The following is a 22,794-nucleotide window of genomic DNA, read 5'->3' as shown; positions in this document are numbered from 1 at the left end:
CTTTATTTTTGAAACATCCTTTTTTAAAAAAACTTTTTTCCTCTACTGGCCCCAAACTGCAAGCCTGACTTTTTAAAAGAACAACCTGATGTCGGCAGGCAGGCGCCAAACCAGAAGCTCAGCAACACTTTTGCATGCTGTGCTTGTCCCAGCTTCCTCATCTGCATTTATAAATCCTAGTGGATTTTGTGCCATTCAATATCCAGGAAAAAAAATAATTAAAACACACGACAAAAGATAAGAGTAGAAGTCAAACAGAAAAAAAACTCCCCATGAAGCAATACTTTAGAAGAAGCAGTGCAGATAAATGTGGGGATTTGTTGTCATCATTTAACTATAAATCCCTTTCCACGTGGTGACAACAGCCTGACTCTTAATGGAATAACAACACTTATAAGAGCCGGAGAACCAGTTATGTAATTCATCATCCAACTTGAAATGAGGTGGTTAGATATGACACTGACGTGCTGAGCAAATGCTACGAGACTAACCTTCTTGTGATGTCAACGAAAACATTTTGGGAAAATTTGCTCGACATGCTGTTGCACTTCAAATCCTTAAAGAGTAAACATTCCAGCATGGGATATTTGTGTATATTAGCAAAAGGATGAATAATTTGTGACGGTGCTTAAGGGCTCACCACTCTTCCCTGTGCTTCTGTAGCTTAATATAATCTATCATGTGATGATTTTCTTTCTCTATCTTACTTTCTGAGAAATTATAAATGTTCCTGGGATTCTGTGAACTAAATAAATAAATAAATAAAATCATAAAAACACAATAAAAACAAATAAAAAAACAGATGATTTAAAGTCTTCTTCATGTGCCTAATTTAAAATAAGGAACGATTATAATCAGTTTCCTGTATGTGAATGACTTGCATGGCTATCTGATGCTGTCAAGTGCAAAGAAATGATTAATGCCTAAAAAAGAAAATAAGCAAAAAGGCAACTTATGTGAACATTAAACAAGATTTTAAAGACAAAGGAAAACATGACAATGGCACTAAAATGGAAGGGAATGAGTCTCGAGCACATCACCAAACTCTGGGACTTTGATACAAGGCATTAAACATGAACACTACAGAACATATGAGGACCCTTGTGATTAGCTAATTTTTATCTTCATTTTACATTATGCAACATCTGTACTGTAGGGAAGGGTTGAGAATCTATGATAAAAATGGACTAGTCCAATCCATCAGCATTTAATTAACTTTTTTAATTTTGGGAGACAGTTGGCTTTTACTGATGGTAAATCAAAACCTTTGTTTGACGTCGGCTCATGACTGTCCTGTCCTCTAAAGTCCAGTCACCTCAGAATAATATGTAAAAAAGATAAAAAAGAGACTTTTCTTTTCCTTTTGTTGAAAAACCTGGCTGACCTGTGCAGAGCCCTGACCTCAAATTCATTCACCTTTGGGATAAACTGTAATACAAACTGAGAGTCAGGCCTCATTGCCCAGCATACGTGTCTGACCTCAATAAAGCTCTAAATTTTTGCTGCCAGAAAGCACTCCCAGAAGAACTGAGGTTGCTTTTGGAGTACATCAGTGGCCTCTAATGCACTCCAAATATCCTATGTACTGACTGCATCCTTTTTTGTGTGTGTTCTTAGACCAGCAGTTCAAGTTTCACATCAGCTCTGTACACAGGTTTATAAATCACCACCCCTCTGTAATATGCACCGTTTAAAAAGACCTGGACGTGTTCCCTGGATGAGCATGGTGCACCGACATCCCCTCAATAAAACCAGCTCTGTGTTTGCTTCTTTCATTTAAATATTTATTTAATTCTGGTCATATGAGATAGTCACAACTTTTAGCTGACCTTTCCTCTGGCATTTATAGACAAACACCCAGAAACACCCACAAAAAGACAAACACCATGGCGCTTCATTGCTGACAGAAACATAGCGCTGGTTCTGCCACTGGCATGCATTAAAAGTAATCTACTCTGGTTTCACAGCACAGATTCATGCTCAAACATGCACACATACACACAAATAACACAATGGCTTTTGTCTGGGCCGTTGCCACACACTGCTATAATTAGGTCTGTTTTGTGCTGATAGAGAAGCAGTAATGTGATACACATGCATGCTTCTGTGATTAAGGACAGAGCCCGACAGTAAAACAAGCAAGCAAACAAAAAAACTTAAGGATGGGCCAAAAGTTAAGCTACAAAGAAACCATGAAAACTGGACTTGATGTTGTATTTGATATACTATATACAGGAAAGGGAAAAAAATATACCAAAGAGCAAATGTACATTTTTGTCTGTAAAAATAAAAAAGGTCCCCCCCAAACTTTCCTTTTTGAAATAAATATAACTTCACTATAGAGATGCTTTTAAAACATTGATGAAAATCGATTTTTTTCACAAAATGTAATATTGTGCACAAATGGAAATGAACACGCATTCTGGGTGTGTGACTGGTGGCGGCGGCAGGGCCAGATGGCAGCGCCCCGGGGAGAGAAACAGAGTGCGAGATAGAGAGCTGTCATTTCACTTCATGCTGTTAACTTATGTTAACACTCTGCAGCTCTCCTCCTCTCTGTGCTCCCTTCAATATCTGTGAAACTGACACACTGCGAGTGATACATAAGTGAGTTATAAGTGATAAATAATAATTATGACAGCACAAAAAGAAAGTTATTTTAAATGTGAAAGAAATCATTTCGATATATGTTGATCCAAAGTAAGTAAGAAGTGCATTACCAAGTCAAACTGTGCAGATAGAGTCGGTCAACCATTTACATTGACATTTATTTTAAAGCACAAATAGACCAGATATGCATGGTTTTGGATTGAGGAAGGAAGCTGGATCTCTGGAAGCACAGAGAGAACATCCCATCTCAACAAAGTAAGGCTCCAGCAACCCAGCAGATCATAAATTTCAATTTCATTTTCAATTTCAATTTCTTTATTGTCCCACAAGGGGAAATTAGTTTAGCAGCAGGATATAAATAAACAGAACAATACTATAATATAATAATGACAATAATAGTGATAGAAGGTCCTAGGACAGTTATTTGCCATTGAGGAGACAAGATGCAGTGGGGATAAAAGAGACCTGGAGTCTTTTAGTCTTCCTCACAGGTACTCTAAAACGGCGGCCGGAAGGCAACAACTCAAACTCACTGTGAAGTGGATGGTTCAAACAATTAATAAGAGAATGAGCCTTTCTAAGCACATTTCTATTGTAAATGGCCAAAAGTCCATCTTGCCAGTGCCCTGAAATTTTGCTAGCAGTTTTTACCAGAAGTCCCAACCGATTCTTATTCTTCACCGTCAGGTTACCAAACCAGGCAGCGATACAAAAAGACATCACAGATTCGATAAAACTTCCATAAAACAAAGACAACATCTCAGATGAGACATTAAAAGATCTCATTTTCCTTAAAAAGAACAGTCTTTGTTGAACTGTTTTAGTAGTGGCATCAGCATGAGATTCAAAACACAGTTTATGGCCAAGTACCACACCTAGATATTTATAACTCTCAACGATCCCAATATCGGCAGTTTTAATGATAGTGGGTGATAAGAGGACTTCCTAAAATCAATAATCATGTCTTTAGTTTTTGACACATTAAGTGAAAGGAAGGACTCATCACACCAATTCACAAAATCATCTACAACCTGTCCATGGCCTGACTCGTCCTCCACTAGAGGACTGACGATTACTGTGTCGTCAGCAAACTTCAGGATGTGTCTGTTTGTGAAATTGCTGCGACACTCATTCGTGTACAGAATGAACAGAAGGGCAGAGAGGCAACAACCCTGGGGTGATCCAGTAGAGGAGGAGAACACATCAGAAAATACATGATTCACCCTCACACATTGTGACCTATTAGTCAGAAAGTCTGTCACCCAGCCGACCAGACTAGTGTCAAGCTTGAAATGATTGTAGAGCCTGTCAGCAAGTAAGAAGGGTTGAATTGTATTAAATGCAGATGAAAAATCAGCAAATAATAATCTTGCATGGGTGTGGGGGGCCTCAAGATGCTTATACAAGAGATGCAGGAGTGTGACAGCAGCATCCTCCACACCTCTCCCTGCTCTACAGGCAAACTGGAAGGGGTCAAGATGGTGTTCAACATGCATTAAAATCTCCTTCTTAATTATCTTCTCAAATGTCTTCATCACTAAAGAAGTCAGAGCCACAGGCCTAAAATCATTCAGTGCCTTAGGAGAACTGCCCTTAGCAACAGGAACAATGACAGCATGTTTTCAAATCTTAGGTACTGTCTGTAGCTCTAAAGAAAGTGAGAAGATATGTTGAAAAATCCCACTCAGCTGATCAGCACAAGTTCTCAGTACCTGTCCACAGATGTTGTCAGGTCCAGGACTCCTGCTTTTAGTGTGTCTAACAAGATTAGCTACCCCCCTCTCATCAATACAAATTGATGGGGGAGTGATAGTCTTTTCCCTCAGTGTGCTGGTCTGCCTAGAACGGTCAAAGTTCTCAAAACAAGAACCTCCTTAATGTGAGACAACAGAGCTAACCTCTAAACCTCTGTGCTCCACAAATCAACGTTCAAATAAAACACAAGACGCATTAACAGACCAAATCCTCCAGTGCCAGTGAAACCTGTCTATATACTGTAGATTATTTATCATGTGCATATATTATAGCAGCTCAGTAGCTGGTGTGTGAGTGTGTGTGTGTTTTTATCTGGGAGCTTTAACAGCAGGTCCCAAGGCTACGAACGTTTAGGAGCTCAAAGGGTAAGCTCGGAGGAGGGTTTGTTTTGCATCAGGAGAGAAATAAGCTGTGGTGCAGGTGTGTCTACATCTGTTCGGGAGTATACTGGATAGTGAGACAGAGAGAGAGAGCAGGGTTTGGATCTCCCAAAAACAGAAGAACATCTTGTGGAAGGCTAAGATGTTTTGCAGCAGGCCAGCGCCAATTAATTGATGAATTTTAAAGAATGGTGTGGCAACATTAGCTTAAAAGGCTTCCCTCTAGTATAGGTGGTGCTGAAAAGTTTTTATGAGGAAGACAAACTTCTTATAGTCAAACCTCCAACTAAGCAGGAGCCTCACTAGAGCGATAAATAGATAATTCAGCTGCTTGTCAATGCAGCTTATTAGCTCAAACCAGTAGAGCATGTTTGGGAACAGCAAATTCACATCATGTTTCACAACAAATCTGCAGCAACTGCATGATGCTGTCATGTCAATATGTCCCCAAATCCTCAAGTCAAATGTGTACCTAATAAAGTGGGCATTGGTGCATGTTTTATCTGAACTGCAGTGTAATAACACAACCTGTTCAAACTAATGACAGTGTTTTGAGTTCAAAATTTCCCCGTTGATCCACATTCAGCCTTTAGGAGCAGAAAAGAACTGGGAAGTAACAGAGCAGCAAAGTCTTTTCCATTAAAGACATCCATCCAAAATACAGCTGTACAGCAAATATATCAGAGTCTGATCCTTTTGCACTGAAACAGTGAGGGGATAAAGCTTTGAACATTTCTCTTCAAAAGGACATCAAAAGTGTCTCTGTGGACATGCAATCTGAATATCAGCTTTGTGCTTTTGTTTATTTTGAATTTAGTGTCATTTTACTTAAATGAATAATAATCTTTTTTAGGTTAATAGATTATTTGCTGCAAAGCTGTGTTAAACTAGTGTCACTTCTATTTTCCGTTAGTGTGTTTTCTAACTTTAGGAGGAGCATTGGCACTTAAGGGCAAGGAATCATCGTTCCTTTTCTCTAAAACAAACAGACACAAACAAACAAACAAAGAAAAAAAAAGGAAAAAGCAGGAAGTCCACCTGTTCCCAGTGAGACGAATCAGGGCAGAGAATTCAGAGAATTGGCTGTGGTGTCATGGAGCCCCAAGTAACCAGGAGGACAGTTGACAGATGACAGCAGCTAATTGGAAAACTAATGAGGTCCAGAAACCCAGCCTGGACTCTGCTGTGTATGTTTGGAGAGTGAGACAGAGAGAGTAATGAGGTCCACAAAAAAAGGGACAGAGTGAGAGGTCAGCCATGTCAAGAGCAGATGCTCATAAAACAAACAAAAACCCAGTCTAAGAAAACTTCTGCGTCTTTTCCCTGTTCTTTCAGTCGAGACCTTGTAGACTCATCCATGTAGCTTCTTATAATGCAGCTTATAAGTCTCCAATTTGGGCTGTCCTTTTATTTTTTTAAAGGAAGGAGAAAAAATACAATTTTGATTATCAGTAAGCAATACAAGTCCTGGAATATATCCTATATATCATATTATATCCTTGGAGAACATCCAGAAAACAACATGAAATTTGGTGACAGCTGAGGGTGCCAAATTCTGTCCCATCCTATAGTGATGATACCTGTTTTGCAGTCACTCTCACAGAGGAGACATTAATTCAGAAGACCAGAAGGATATAATTTACAATAAGTAAATTACTGAAGTACAGGTTTAATGTACTTGTACTTTAGATTTTCTGTAGCATACTACATTCTGCTTCTTGTCTACATTACTTTCTGTATTCTCCGTGTATTCTTACTCTCTGTATTATTCATTATTAAGATTGTTTCTTCTTAATTGCGTTACTAGAGATCAAGCTCAAGACATCAACACAGTTTGTATGATGAAAATATTTTACAAAATGAATGTGTTTATTTTAGATGCTTAAAATAAGTTCTTAATAACAACTTGAAGACTATTAGGAAACTTAACAAGTGCATAAATGATGCTTTTATAGACAACAGACACTGATTGTTAGAGAGATATTGTGAGAGCCACTGAATGAAAAAATGATTTCAGTGTTTTATTTTGTTGCCCTTCCTGCAACCTGAGTTTTACTGGCATAACTACATGAAAAAATTATTTCCATTAAATGCGCTTCTCCTGCCTTACAATTTTCTTCCTATTTTCTCCTAAAATATTCATTTATCACAAAAAACAAATCAAAAACCCCCTGAAAAAGTCCAAATTTATTGACAGGAACAGATATTCGGCCACTTGGCTGTGTCAGAGAACTATAGGATGAGGACTCAGTAGGAAGGGAGTGTAAAGAAAAACACACCTTTTTTGTTAGAAAGTTGAAAATAACCCAACAAACAAAAAAACAAATAAAAATCTAAAAGAAACAACAGAATTCAGGCAGAATGACTGAGTGTTAAAGGTACACCCAGTCAAAAAAAACAAGACAGGGAAGTCAGCATTGTTTGGACACACGACGCACTAAAGGATAATCAGGGAAACTAGACACAGGTGCACATAATCAAAACAGGAACACACAAAAGTAACTATCAAAATAAGACAGGAAGTTAGAACTGTTACTAGACCAGGAACCACAGACACATAAATAAACTGAAGTTAAGGGTTGAAGCTAGACAATGACTTGAAAACAGAAAATGCTAGAAATCACTAATCATTCAAAATCAAACAAGAACAGATTATTTTGTTCTTGCTGTTAATATCAAAACGACATGACATGTTATTTTCTGGATAACCTAAGATCACAAAACTAATGGGAAAACTTTTCACAATGCTCAACATATGTATGGTTTAGCTTATTTAGATCTAGAGTGTATATGGCTAATCCATGCTCCAAAACTCTGCATATCATCATTCTTCTTGTAGGAATAGAATAGAAGCAAAGTTGTCTGTTAAGCAGAATAAAAGTAAAAATGGAAGAAAAGAGAAAGATAATATGAATAAAAGGGATGAGGTAAGGATATATGACCCTGACCTTGACACAGATAAAAAGTGCCACATTGTATTTATTATTGAAATATTATTGTGACATTGAACCAGCCGAGTAATAATAATTAAAAAACAAACTCTCCTCACCTAACAATGAAAACTTTACATGCACAAACATTTTCAGCTTATCTTATGCACGAGGTAGGAGTTATCCATTGGCCATCAAAAGGCCTGCAGCCACTTTCCACTTTCAGGCAGAAGAGGATTACAGAAAACACAAAGAGTGCTGACGGGAACAGGCAGGAAGATGGTGGCGCAGAGAAAGAGGATAAGCAATGTGATGGAACAAAAAAGGACAATGGTGAAAATGAATAACGGGTGGAGCGGAAAAGTCATCACAGGCATGAGAGGAGAGAATGACATGAAGGGCAGAGAGGATTAGGATGATAAGAATCATTATCTTATGTGCGTTACAATAGTGATGGAGGAAGAGTGTGAGAAAAAGGAAAGGATTACTTAAGGGCTCTATCACAAAACACAATCTTAAATGTTGCATTTATTGTTGCAGTCGTTACTTTACATGTACAGGGTCTTATGTTAACATGCGAGTCCTAACCTTTGAAATACAGTTGTTTCTTTATCTTTATTCAAGTTTAGTTAAAACTTTAAACTTTTTTATTAATGTGAAAGCAGAAATTGTGTGGTTGCTAATAGTGAATTTGTTTATGTAACATGTAATGTAATGGACCGAATCAAGGATGATATGAAGGCTGTGAATGTTACACCAGAAGACGCCCTTGATAGGAAGAAGTGGAGGAAGGCATGCAAGATAGCGGACCCTGCGTCGCGGGATATAAACCGCTAGGAAGAAGAAGAACATCTCAGAGTGTAAAAACTGCTAGAAATCACACACAGACACCAAATACATCTACATTTAACAACGGCCAATTTTACCTCCTTGCCAGTCAATACAGCTAATTAAAATCTGCAAAAAACCAACAAAAAATGTTGTCAACTACTTTTATTCATGGCTGCTGTTGTGAGATAAGGCGCAAAATGAAAAGCGGCAGCAGATAAGGGCAAATCACTCCACAGCCAATGAGACAAACAATTGCTAAACTGTCGCTACAAAATCTCACGCAGAGCTCAGAGTTTACATGCATCTTGTACACAGGTGACATCCTGTTTGCTGTAGCTAAACATTGTAGATCTGGCATTTGTACAGGAACTCTTGTGGGTTTCCCAGAACAAACATTCTCATCACACCTCTCACCTTCTCCCCTCCTCTGCCGCCTAATCTTGTTCAACAGAGCTATCGCTGGTCCAATTTAATACATTCATGAGGGAGCAAATACAATCATAATGATAAAAATCAAAGGAAAAAAATTTTCCACAGAGCCACGGCGTGAAGTCTCTTTACTGTGGTGGTGTCTGACCTGTGGGAATCTGTCCAACTAATCAATCATGTGTGTCACAGTTCTGCAGCCTTTTATTGCTGAATACAAAAACACACTTTAAAACCCAGTGTTAGCCACTGAAATGTGCTGTGCTGCTGGCAGTAAGTGTGTGCTTGAGCTTGTGTGTGCGTTGCTGCTAAGAGGGCACAAGTGTGTGTGTGTGTGTATGCGTGTGTTTTTATGTGTGTGTGTTGTAAGCTCTGGGTTCATGCAGAGTGTCATACAGAGCGTGGGACTCTCTTCTATATGACAATAACATCAAAACACCGAGGCATACTCTTTGATTTCTCTCCTCCTTTCTCTCCCTCACACACACACTTTCTTTTTGAGAAGTTGACTTTGCGTGTGTGTCTGTCTGTTCCCCTGTGCTTTAATCTGTGGCAGCACCTAAATGATGAATGACGCCCAGCCTCTCATTTTGTCTGCATTATGTTCATGTAACAAAAAATAAATGAAGCACTGAGAACTTGTTTCACATCATGATATATTAGCTCCAAACTAAAGCAGCATCTGCCTCTAATTAGCCGACTTGTTCTTATTATTAACAATTTGATATTGCTGTTCAATGTCATTCTATGAGCACCAACGCTGCCAGTATTCATGTGTTTTAATGGAGATTTGTGAAGAGAAAAGTTCTACCAAGTAATACAGGTCAGTTATTAATTCTATAATCATCGATGAACACTGGAAGAGAAAAACAGACTTAAATGGAGTCACCCGATAATTGAAACAATTATTCTTTAAATCTTTACAATGGTCAGGCATACACCCTAGCCCTGGGTAGGTTGACCTAGTTGACTGTTGAGTACATGAATATGTCCCATTAAATAAATCAACTTTAATAAAAAAAATGTAGGGCAATGAACTATAATTGTCATATTTATGTCTATACCTGTCATGGTCCTGGGTCTAGTGAGCCAGTGTTTATGTTTTTGATTATTTAATGTTCTGTGATCTAGCCGTTTCTCGTGGTCTGATCTGTTAGATTTTTAGCTCCTTTAGTATTTCTGGTGATTTCTAGTCTTTAGGTTTTGTTAATGTGCCTCCCCTGTGTTCTGTGTTACATCTAGTTATCCTGGTTTCTATATTTGTGTATTTCCAATGTCTGCTCTGTGCCTTTCCCGTGTCCCACGTCTCTATGTTCCCTGTGTCTCCCCACTCAATAGTGTCACTATGTCGCAGTTTGTACTCCGTGCCTGTCTTGCGTTTCCTGTTTTACCTTGATAGTCTTGCGTCCTGTGTTCATTGTTTTCAGTTTTGCTTCTCCTTTGTCTTGTTATGTCAGATTAGTCCCAGCCGTTATTCCCTGTGTTTTCCTCTGTCCGTTGTCTTGTTGTACTGTCATGCACCCTCTCCGTGCCCCTTGTTGATCATCCTCCGTGTACTTTGAAGTCTGAGCTGCAGCAGCAAGTCCTCCGTCCAAATGATCACATACGTTTTTTTCATCTAGACCTAACAAAACACCTTGCTACTACCTTTTTACCTTCTGTCTTAATAGGTTCAACAAGGTGCTAGAAAGATTGGTTAAATTTGATTTAAAAATACATTTATTAACAGATTACTACTGCGAACTAAAGTAGCACAAGGCTCAACAGAGCTTTGATTGCTGTGAGCTGGCTACAGTATTAAAAAAGGGGTTGTTCCTATTCTTCTCTATCAGTGACAAATACTAAGTAGCCCTAGTGTCATGTTAGATGAAGTACTTCTAAATTCCATTTCCTTTCCAGCTTATGGATTATCTGCTCGGTGGTCCATGTTTGTGAGGTTTACTAGGGAATCAAAGCTGTCTGATTTCTTTATTTGTTGTTTATTTGAGTCACACTATGTTGTGCCACATGCAATGAGGCTGCAGCACTATTAACAAGAAGAACCACTTCTGCAGAAATGTACCTGTTTGTCTAGAATCCGTCCCCCTTTTTCCAGTTTTAATGACTCAGGAGTTCGATTATGAGTTTGGTTTAATGATGGTTATTAGCTCAGTGATAACATCCTCTTGGTCTTTTGGCGTCTACATGGTTTGTGTGTGCCTGTGTGAACATGTAATAGAGGCAGAGATGAAGAGGAAGAGTCATTGATGGCGTCCCAGGCCTGAGGGGCTGCCAAGACAGCTTGACTGGTGAGAACAGATGGCAACCCAACTGAGTGTGAGTGTGTGTGTGCGCAAGCAACAAAGAAACAGTGCTCACAAGAGTGAGAGGGGGATTGTGTGTACATGCAACACTAGTTATATACAATGACCTATGTGTACGTACATGTTTCACATGTACAAGGAAACACGCAAACACCTGCGAACTATCTAATTCACACCTAGACCAGATTCATGCTGACTAAAGCTCGAAAGTTCAAGCTTTTTGATCATTCCTCATAAACACACACAAGCACACATTTCAATGAAATTTAGATGGATCACATACAGTTACTACAGTCAACAGAGACTCTCATATGAATATGATGAATATGGCACATTTAAGCAAACAAGATAAGAATTTTAATTGAATTTGAACGAGTTTTTTCTCATCATCTCATCAGTTTCAATGACAATCATTTCTAACAAGGCACAAATTTCTTTCCTCCCAGATGAGCATTTGCTTTAAGCAAACTAGACAAAATGATAAAGAAAAAAAAATCCAGATGTTGTAATAATGAAGTTATCCTGGGGCAAGCCTCTGGGATCTCTCGCTTTCTTTCTCATACCTCCTTTGTCTGCTTCCACACTGTTCAAAAAGCAAAAATAAAATAAAATAAAATCAATAAAAAATAAAATAAATGAATAATTAAAAAAAAATAACATAACATGACATACACAAATAATAAAATTTGAAAAAAATGCCCTAATCATCCTAATATAAATTGCAGTACTATATTGTCACCATACTTGAAAAGTCCAACCTGGAGCTATGTATAGATGCAGATAAAAATCTGCCCTTGTAATAAATGGATACTAGTTAACACTATTTATAAGTAGAGAATGAAGACAATTACCTAGCAGTTATTACATTTTATTAAAATTGGATTCAATTCACTGTGGTGGAACAAAAGCCATAAAAATAGTGTTGCAGCCTCCCTCCAGTTAAAATCTGACTGTTTACTTTTTATTCTAATATTTTATCCTGTTTGTTATTTTCTTTTCAGTCTGCATACAACCACAAAAAGACAGAAAGTTCGTGTCTCTTCCTTGTTCGTGTCTTTTTTGGTCATTCTTGACATTTCTAGTTCTGTGAGTGTGTGTATGTGTGTGTTATTTCACAGCCTGACCTTGCATATTGGGCCAAATCAATTGCCACACTTGTGGAGCCAAAGCCCTGAGGCTCAGCTGTGGCTCTGGACTCTCTCACACATCAAAAGCAAAGACAGAGAATTATGCAATGGGCTTACAGGCAAAGCTTTGGAGTTACTGAAATACATATTTTACTAGGAGTCATTTCTAATTAAGCCAGAGACTTCTACTGTGCGAAGATAAAAATACACAGATTCAAAGTGACTGAGAGAGATTGCACTGAGGGGAAGAGGAATTCAAGATCCAGCCTTATGAGACTTCCACAGTTATAAGTGACATACAGTAAGGCACGTAGATATACATATATTTATGTTTTTAACAGTCAGTCAATCTCATGAGAAAATAAAGGTATGTTGGTCTATTTCTACTTCTGGTAATTAACACAAACAGTGTGTACTTTTACTTACCTTTGTTGGAATAAAGTGGCTAAGTAGTCCTCCAGTATTTCTGTTGACATTCGTGTCTGCAGTCTTTCCTCCAGTGTAATTATTGCTTTCATTTTAATAAGTAGTACACTTTAAACACACTTGGTCTCTGTAAGAATTCTTAGCAGTGCATCACAATAAAGACCCCACTTAGCCCCCCTGTGTACACACTACAGAGCAACTATGTGGAGCATAGCTTGTTTATGTATTTCTGAATAATAAGAAAAACATAAATATCACCAAGGTTAGTGATAGGAAATGTGCCGACAGTCACACCAATGTTTTCTGTACAAAAACAGAGAAACCCATAAATCAGTGAGCACGGTGCTTGTAACACTGTGCACGTGCTATGTGTATGAATTATTTTTCTTGCTCCTTGGATTAAGATACTAAGGGAATTAAATCTACACCTGACCAATGTTCCCTCTAAGCTGCGCGAGTGCGCAATTGTGCACTGTTGGCACGGTCTCTGCGCAGAAAAAATCTGCGTTGCGCACAAAAACCCCCCCAAATCTAACCTGAATTGCAATTAAAACTTTTTAACAATTGTTTTGCAGTGTTAGTCAGTAAGTGACTGGCTGCTCCAGTATGGGATTAAAATGATGCCACCTTATCCCATAGTCCAGCCAATCACGCGATTCACATTCGTATATACGCAGCTAATCAACGTTGTTGACAGGCTACGACAGCGTCCTTATGTGCGACACCGGTGTTTTAGCAAAGCGGCTGATGAGGAGTGAAGCCACGTTAATGACAACGACTACAACCATTGGAGATGTGAGCAGGACAGACAGAACAATTGACGGAAGAAGTGTGGACTTTATACCAGTTTTTAAATTGTGTTGATCGGCCACGTAAAACCAGAGTTATGATAATATCTGCAATGTTTGGTTTTCTTCCTGAATACTGTCGTTGTTCATATTTACTGCGGGAAGAAACGGTAAAAACTGAGTTTTATAAGGAAAATGCTCAAAAGCCTGTGAACAAAAACAAAACCAAAAATCCCCATCCTTTCCTAATGGTCGAAAAATGTAACATGTCAACCAATCAAAACATGGCATTTAGTTGTTTAGGGAGGGGGGACGTTTTAGGAGTGACGGCGGTGTTTTGAGATGTGAGAGATTTGCGACGTTTAGCGCAAATCTTGTGTAGTCAGTGTGTAGTGTAGTCAATAGTTTTGTTGTGTGTGTCAGAACAGTGAGGCGACTGCTGAATGTTACAGCAGTGATACATCTCCTGTTGTCAGGCCTGCAGGTATCAGGCTGTTGTTCTCCTTCATCTCATAGTGGACAGAAATTATTTTTTGGAGCGGCACAAATAATTTGTGTGGCATCAGATTTGATGCAGAACAGCTGATTGTTCTGTAAATAGTTTGAAATAGCTTGAAACGCCTTGGCTGCATTTTTAGGTAAACAGCTGCAAAGAACTTTGTTTGCAAAACTCAGTTACTTTTTTGAAGAAGTAACTGTATAATTAATTGCCCAACACTGGTCATTATATCCTGTATTTTGCAGACAGAGTTACAGACTCTCTCCCAGACCACAGACTCAGACTCATAATACAAGTCAGAGCTTTATTTAAAAAAGAAAAGAAAAGAGAGAAAGTTGTGTTTTCAAAATTGGAGTTCAAGTTATTTTTACTTCCAATAGTGTTAACATGCTACACAGGTCATGAACAAGATTTTTTTTTTTAAATTTTCATTGTAAGTGGGCTAAAGCAGTTAATTAAAAGTAGTCTAACATAAATGTAAATGGTGTAATTTGATTATTTTTATAAACCACGTAACCTGGATGGATTCGATGCTGGCGTGACCACAGTGCTCACGTCTGCTGTTGCTCACTGTGGTCCAAGCGACCGCTCAGAGAGTTTGTGTGTTTGCTCAGACACATGAAAAATTATAGGGAACATTGACCCTGACAACATGAACATGAAAGCATCCATCTCTGCAAAGTTACATTTAGCTGCATCTGCATAATGCCTGGAAATGTGCATGCATGCGTGTACTTAAATCATGCCTGTAACTGCTGGTGCCAAGGAGAAGCTAGTGGAAGTAAGCCAGAGTATTTTCTTTGGAGTTTAAACCAGAAGCATCAAACTAAAGAGAACATGTGAGTACATGAGTTTAAACTCATCACTGGCTCATCAAGTATGTTATGCTTAAATGATTAGAAAACACACAACACAGATATAAATGAGTGTTAAATAAATGACATCTTTACATTGAACCCCAGGCAATCATATATGTGTCTATGCTTGCATGTGTGTGAATCTCGTCCAGGCACCATTTGGGCACCATCTGCCCCTGTCGGTTCTCATGGCAACTATCACCAGTTGTGTGGTGGAAACGTTCACTTCCCACACTGCCTGTCATACTCTGCCATCCACACACACACCTGTTCTCTCACACCCCGTCTTATCCCATGGCTCTCATACCAAATCACTTCAAGGCTCATTAGTGTGGGTTCCTAGTTGATCATTCAGGCTAGTTTGTGATTCACCTCTACTGAAAGTTCCAAGGTTGAGTACTTTGTAGTCCTTTGGCCGGTAGCCATGCTTCTACTGGTTTGTCTTGGTGATGCAGATTAGTTTGTAAATATAATTGAGCGTGACAAACAAAAACACACACGCACGCACTAGCACATCCTCCAACCACACACACCCATATTTTGCTCAATTGCGGTTTATTTCACACCTCAAACATTTAGTAAACAATTAAGCAAATACAAGTAATCTGCAGGTAGCAAGAAAATAAACTCTTTTACGCTACGTCCGCACCTACACGGGTATTTTTGAAAACTCAGCTGTTTCGTCCACACGTAAACGGCGTTTCGAATCACCGAAAACGGAGATTTTTTAAAACTCATTTTTTTGCGTTTACGTGTGGACGAGGAATACAGAGTTCGTCACGCAACATCAAAGGTATGTGCCTTTTTTCACGTCAGCTGTGCGCCACGTTATTGCTTACATGAGAGGAATTGCAGAATGGCAGATTAACAGTATTTTGTCTCTATCTTCAGGTTTTACACGCTTACATATAAACACGCAGTTACTGTCCCCCTATTTAGAAAGGCAGAGGCATCACGGTATAATTATTTTACATGCCATTTCAAAAAATGCCTCTCTGTGCAAAATAGGTTTAAAAACATAAACAGCTGTGGGATACTGTTTGTCCGTGATTTAGACAGGGGGAACAAATCGTGGCAGGATCAGCCTGATATTATTTGTATCCCACTCTAACTTTACTGTATAAAGAGCTAACATCTCCAAAATGTCAGGAGCAGTTAGTCATTACAACAAGTGTTTGTGAACTAAAAATCAAGAATGTGGGATACTGTTTGTCCGTGATTTGGAGAGCCCAGCACGTGCTGTGAATACCAATTCTGCAGGGGAGACCTACCTCGGCACTTGTGCAGGTGAAACCAAAGGGCAGATATGCTTCACCATATTTTCTAGTCTTTGGCTTAGAATGAAGTTGGTTTGGCCGCGCCCCCCCTGCAATGGCTCTGCGCCCCCTCTAGGGGGCGGGCCCCACACTTTGGGAAGGTCTGTTTTAAGGTATCCTGTGTTGAAGGCAAAGCGAGGCAACATACTATAGTATAGCGTCCAAGAGATGTTGGTTTGTGCGACACAATAAAAACACAGATGGACTGATTCTCTGTTCTGCTATTATATATGACTACACAGATGGAATTCAAACTCAAAGACAACAACAGAAGTAAATTTATCAAATATCATTGTTCTTCTCCTATCGGCTGCTCACTCCAGCTTACCCTATCCCTAGCATCCTGTTCTCTCACACCAGTGCTCTGCTTGTGCTCCTTCACAACATCCATGAATCTTTTCCATGCTCCCTTTCCCTCCTGGCTGGCACCTCTCTATTCAACAAGATTATTGTTGAATATTGTTGAATGTCTAAAATTGACTGAGAACCAAAGAAATCACCTGCTTTCAGTCAGTGTGTTGTTGCAGACATGTTGTTAGTCTCTGCTTTGGCCACCAGATGGGAGCCATGTATTACCTAAACGTCATAGATCTATAGCATGCAAAATTAATAAATTCATCATCCTCCTTCTTTTTTTGTGTTGTTTTGCTTAGCAGCAGACAGAAACAGCGCACGCACATGCATACACATTCAAGATGTATCTCTTCCTGTCATTCTGCCTCCGTGTTACTATGACAGCAGGAGAAATTACATGGTCTCTTTGTCATTGCAGCACAAGCAGAAACAAACTTTCCTTCTGTGTCAAGTAAAATTCCTTTTAGATTTCTTTCTATATCAGTTCAACTGGAAACTCTCCACCAATATATTGGACATAAATCCACTACTATAAAACTGGGTGCACATAGCATATGGATTTCCTCGCACTAAACAACTAAAAATGTGTTTATTATCTATTTTGCATTACAATTAAAATGGTATAGATAACATACACTAGTAATTACAACATCAAGTGACCAAAATATGTTACTGCAGCTTTAATCATGTGAGCAAAGCAAGGTTATTCGAAACTCTTGAAGTCGAAAGACACAAATATCAGTCAAGCTGGTGGTGCAGTACGTATAAGTCAGTGTCCAAAAACGTAAGAAAAATGCCAAAAAAAATTACACATTTCAAATGCCATCCGGATAAGTAGGAAAACGTCCAATCAAAAACTACTACTCACTAAAATATGATTTACCTGCATTCTTCCTGAAGCATGAAATAAACTCCTAGTGAAAAATGAGAACGAGTCAAAGAGAATGGCAAAAATGTTTATATCGGGGCAGAGGGACAATTTGGTTTAATCTGGATAACTTGCAAATACTGCAAGAGCTATGACTCCTGCTCTGAACGGTGAAACCACCGATTCTCTGCGAGCATGAATATAAAACATTTCTTTATAGCTGCAGTTGAGGTGTAAACGGGTCACGTGCCAAGGCTCACATCTAACTTCTATGACAGGAAGAAGTAGAAGAAATTTAAGTTTTGAAATGGCTTTGTCAAAGTCCAGACCTGAATCACCCTGAATGCTTCAGGTGTTTCAAACCTGAATTTCATGCCTGCTGAGTCTAAGTTCTGAATGAATGGTGTAGTCAAAATTAATCCCATCCAGTATCCCTGCTTACTGAGACTCTATTTCTTTATATTGGGTAGGAAAAGAGAGACAGTTTTTAAATATGTTAAATTTTTATAAATGTGGAACTATGTTGAGGGCAGTGATGTGTGTCTAAACTACACCTGCTGCTGTTGCAGAGCAGACTCCACTTTAAAACAACATGAATCATTTAAAAATGCTATGGAGGAATGTGTGTTCCTCCTACTTTATGCAGAAGAATTCAGGGCTGGTGACAGCAGAGCATTTATAAGAGCAACATTAATTGGTATTTTCCTGTTACTGATGAATCGAATTAGAACTGTAATCTGACTACTAAGCGCTACTTTTTGTCAGTTTTGGCTGACTCGATTTGCTTTATAGCTAAAACCCCCCACAGTTTTTAATCAGCCTTAACACTCATCAAACTAATTTCCAGTCACAGCAGGGTTCTGTTTTTAGCAGAAAAATCTCAAATAAACCCACTGTAAGCTACCTGCTCAGCACTAGACAGCATACTGACAAGGTTTGCTATTGTCTGGTGAACATAATGGAGCATTTGGCAGCAAAGAGCCAGATATTCTACTCAAAATGAATAGCAACCTTGCTCCATGTCTTCTGGAAATGTAAACATTGCTGCTGAAACAAAAGGTCGAACTATGCTTTAGCTGATCAACAACAAATAAATAAATCTTTGAATCTATTTGGATTACTAATTATTTATCAAAATATCTTTTTCAGCATTATTAATAAAGTGATTATCTGATACCTTTCTTAGTTTTTTATAGCTGTACGCATTTGATTAAAAGCTCTTACAGCTCTTTTTTTCTTTTACTTGGCCTGGCAGAAGCCGTGTTCTGCTGGAGGTTTCTTCCTGTTAAAAGGGAGTTTTTCTTTCCCACTGTTGCCAAGTGCTTGCTCACGGGGGATTGTTTGATTGTTGGGGTTTTCTCTGTATTATTGTTTTTCCTACAGAAACAAAATGAATTCAACTGATTCAGTTCTCCAGAGTTTCTGAAGTTTTTCTTTGGACATTGGCTGCTCATTCACTTTCAGTTCAATCCTTGTACCTGACACGTTTCACAGGGATGTCTCCTTTTGTTTGTTAAGTTAATTAACACTGACCTATGAGTCATTAAAGTACAAAACCGTTTGTAAGGCATAAAATAGTACAAGGTATTATTTTAGGCTATTAGAATAAAACTTGGCATATCTCAGCACAAGCTGCAGTGCATCTGTAAAAGAATAGAAGAAACCACACAAGGGAAAGACAAAGGAAGAAGTGCAGGCCTAAAAATCTATCTACAGCAGATGAATAGTATCTGAAATGTATGTCCTTAAAAAAAGAGAGAGGATCCAAAAACCTGACAGGACATCAGAGATGCACCTGACCCTTTCATTGATCCATCTACTGTTTACCAAAGCCCCACTGGAAATGTTTTCATTGGAAGGTGGCTGTGGAGAAGTCTTTCTTTAGGAATAGAAACAGGGAGAACAGGCAGAAGTGTGCCAGAATGTACAAGAACTAGACTGAAAGTCAGTGGCGTGGGTTTTATGGAATTCAAATGTGAAAATTGTGATTGTCTTCAGTATACAGAGGAGGTAACGAGAGAGGTTCAATAGTAAGTGTCTACATCAACCTGTAAAACACAATGGTAGCTAGCCGATGTTTTGGAGCAGCTTTTTAATCAGTGGTGTTGGTGATCTTGTCACAATTATTAGAAATATGAACCCCTCTGTTGGTCTTCCTTGGTCTCTTGTGTTCTGGGGGCCTCTGGATGTCTGGAGTTTTGATCTCCTCCATACCTGCTTCACGCCCTGGAGGACGGGGCTGTGGCCCCCCCACACCCTCTAGCAGATCATTACATGAAGGAACCTTTTAAAAAACAAAATACAAGCACGTCCATGCTCACAGGTGTACACACGGGTGATCACACCCACAAACTACACCCTTTTTGGCTCCTACCTCAAAGCACACTGTGTTCTGTTGATCTTATGTGCTGCACAATAATGTTTAATATTTAGTATTTACTGTCATATTAACATATATCATTGTGATGTTGTTTATTCTATTACTCTTGTTCTCTTCTGCTTGCTTTCTTTTTTTCTTTCTCAGCAGGTGATCCAGGTGATTGATATATGCATTTTTTTTCTCTGCCCGTTCTGTTGGTTTTTGTCTTTTGCCCTTCTTCCCAGTCCCTCTTCTCAGCTGTTTCTCTTTCCCTCTTTCTTTCTCCCCTTCTTTCCCCCATTCAAGTCTGTCCCGTATTCAGTAAGTGAAAATAAAATAAACAATAAAAGGTGAGTCAAATGGACCATTATGGCAAGGCTGGGATGGTCAGTTTGGTAAAGTAAATCCGTTGGGCATCTTTCTTTGCCTTTAGACAACAATTCTGATGCAAAAGAGCCAAACGGGACAGGCCAAAAAAAAAAAAAAAAAAAAAAAAGAAATATGAACACAAAAGTACTGTCAGACTTTTGTCCTCCATCCAGTAAAGAATGGAAAGCATCTGACTGGGAATGGCTTCATCTTACAACATGATAATAATCTCAAACACACCGCCAATGCGGTAAAAGCAAACCTGGAAGGAAAAACACATAATGAAACAGTATCAGTCATGGATTGGCTCTGAGGAGGCCAATCCATGACTGATAGCCTCAACACTGCTGATGCACTGTGGGATCATCTTAACAGAAAATGGAATAAAACCCAGCCAACATCCAAAGATGCCTGTAATGTCCGTCAAGAAGACTGATTAACTACTCCTATTAAGACTCAGCTGACGAGGAGAGCTTTGGATTTTTAAAAGAAGTAAAGATGGTCTACCAAACATTGATTTTTACATTTGTTGGAATTCTTGTCTACTTGTTTACTATACTTCAATTTATTCATTTTTCATGTTTTACAAAAATATAAAGAAAAATATAAAGAAACGGAAGGTAACTCAAGACCCTTCTACAGCACTGTACATGCAGTGGATATCAAGTTAATAAGGCAACAATTCCCTTATGGTGGATCCTTTTTTGTTAACAACCAATATAAGTTCATTGTTTTGAAAATAATTTCTCCCATTTTGCCCATTTCCACTTTTATTTTAAACAAAAGAGCAACACTTAGAGATGCTATAAAGGTCTAAATGCCTCTATAATGCACATCCTTTTGACTGTATCACGCTCTGGGAAACACTGAAATTATCTAAGATCAAGGAAAATTTTATCCATAGGGCATGTTTAAAGAAAAAGAAAACTGCAGGCAGTGTAACTATTTAGCGGCACATTGCTTTTCTTTAAAAACCAAGCTAGAAATGACACCCACAGCACACTAGAAGGGGCCACTACATTCTGTTGTGCTGCTGTGTCACTGAGACCCTCAGATCTCTGTGCAAATTATGCATTACCCTAAATACATTTGACTGCAGCTATTAAAGCTAATGTGCTGGTTGTGCTTTTTTATCCCCACAACTAGAGGCTTAATTTAAGTTGGCACTTATATCATATTTAATGTTGGTGTTGAAAGCTAGCCCGTGTCATCTTTATAGTCTGAGGAGAGGCACTCTTTACTCGAGGCAGCTTTAAAAACAGAAATGAAACGAGGTCTGAACTGACGATATTAAACTGTCAAATTGGATTAACCTTCTGTACATTTGCAAATTAAATTGTGTTAATGAATAAAAAGTAAAAGAACTAATTAAATTAATGAACAATTAATTACCATTCATTTATTCAATAAGAACTGCTAAAAGAAGCTCTTATCACTATGGGGGGCATTTGGAAGATCTAGTTCAAAGCAGACAAATCATTAATTTTGTTTATTTCATTGTTGAAAAGTGAACTGTTGATCACCATCCACAGATACATAATTAATCCAATTAGGATATCTAATCACAACATTTCTGAATCTTGCTGACTGCTGATTTTGAACATTTGGACTCCAATTTAAATAATAATAAGTGGAGTCTTTTTTTGTAAGTTTTGTTTATATGGTTATTGACTCTAAACCTTAGTCCACACAGTAAATGATAAGCAGCAAATTGGTGACCTGAGACCATAGCAAATCAATGACACTTCAAGCCACTTCAAGCGACAACAGGAAATGTAAGAGCTGGTGATGCAAAGAAGACAGGACCTGAGTTCGGTCCAAGGCAAATCATTGAAACAACAACCATTAAAATTTACGGGCGACCGTGGCTCAGGGGGTTGGGAATCGCATCTGTAACCGGAAGGTCGCCGGTTCGATCCCTGGGCTCTCTGTCCTGGTCGTTGTGTCCTTGGGCAAGACACTTTACCCTACTTGCCTACTGGTGTTGGCCAGAGGGGCCGATGGCGTGATATGGCAGCCTCGCTTCTGTCAGTCTGCCCCAGGGCAGCTGTGGCTACAACTGTAGCTGCCTCCACCAGTGTATGGATGAATAGTGGTATTGTAAAGTGCTTTGGGTGCCTTGAAAAGCGCTATATAAATCCAATCCATTATTATTATTAAAAGCGATTGACTGAGATATAACGGGATAATAAATAGAAAAGCAAAAGAAGTTTGGAATTTCTGTTAGTGCCCAACAATTGTACTTCCTGTGTAGCTTGAACTATAAGCGGGTGTCCACACAGGACCAGAGACCATAGAAAGTCAGTCATAATAAACAACTTTAACCAATTAGGGGGAAATAATTGGTGAAGCCCAGTGGGCAGGACCTGAGTTAAAGATTTCTCAACTTTGAGGCAAGCAATTGAAGCAACTACCAATCACAACGCAGAGTGATAAATGCATTAGAGCGTTACCTAGGCAACGAGAGCCTGGAATGTTAGCTAGTGATAAAATACCAGTGAAAAAGGAATCGCTCTGCGTGCAATTCTTCTAACTCCAATGCAGGTGTCACTGGAGTAACAAGCCTTGTGCCTGAGAGCATCATGCCATGAGAGTA

Source organism: Haplochromis burtoni, unplaced genomic scaffold (assembly GCF_018398535.1).
Source record: "Haplochromis burtoni strain Fernald_Lab_line unplaced genomic scaffold, NCSU_Asbu1 Contig_33, whole genome shotgun sequence".
In the NCBI taxonomy this organism is placed as follows: domain Eukaryota; kingdom Metazoa; phylum Chordata; class Actinopteri; order Cichliformes; family Cichlidae; genus Haplochromis; species Haplochromis burtoni.
The sequence above is the reverse complement of the archived record's forward strand: the minus strand, read 5'-3'. Positions refer to the sequence as shown.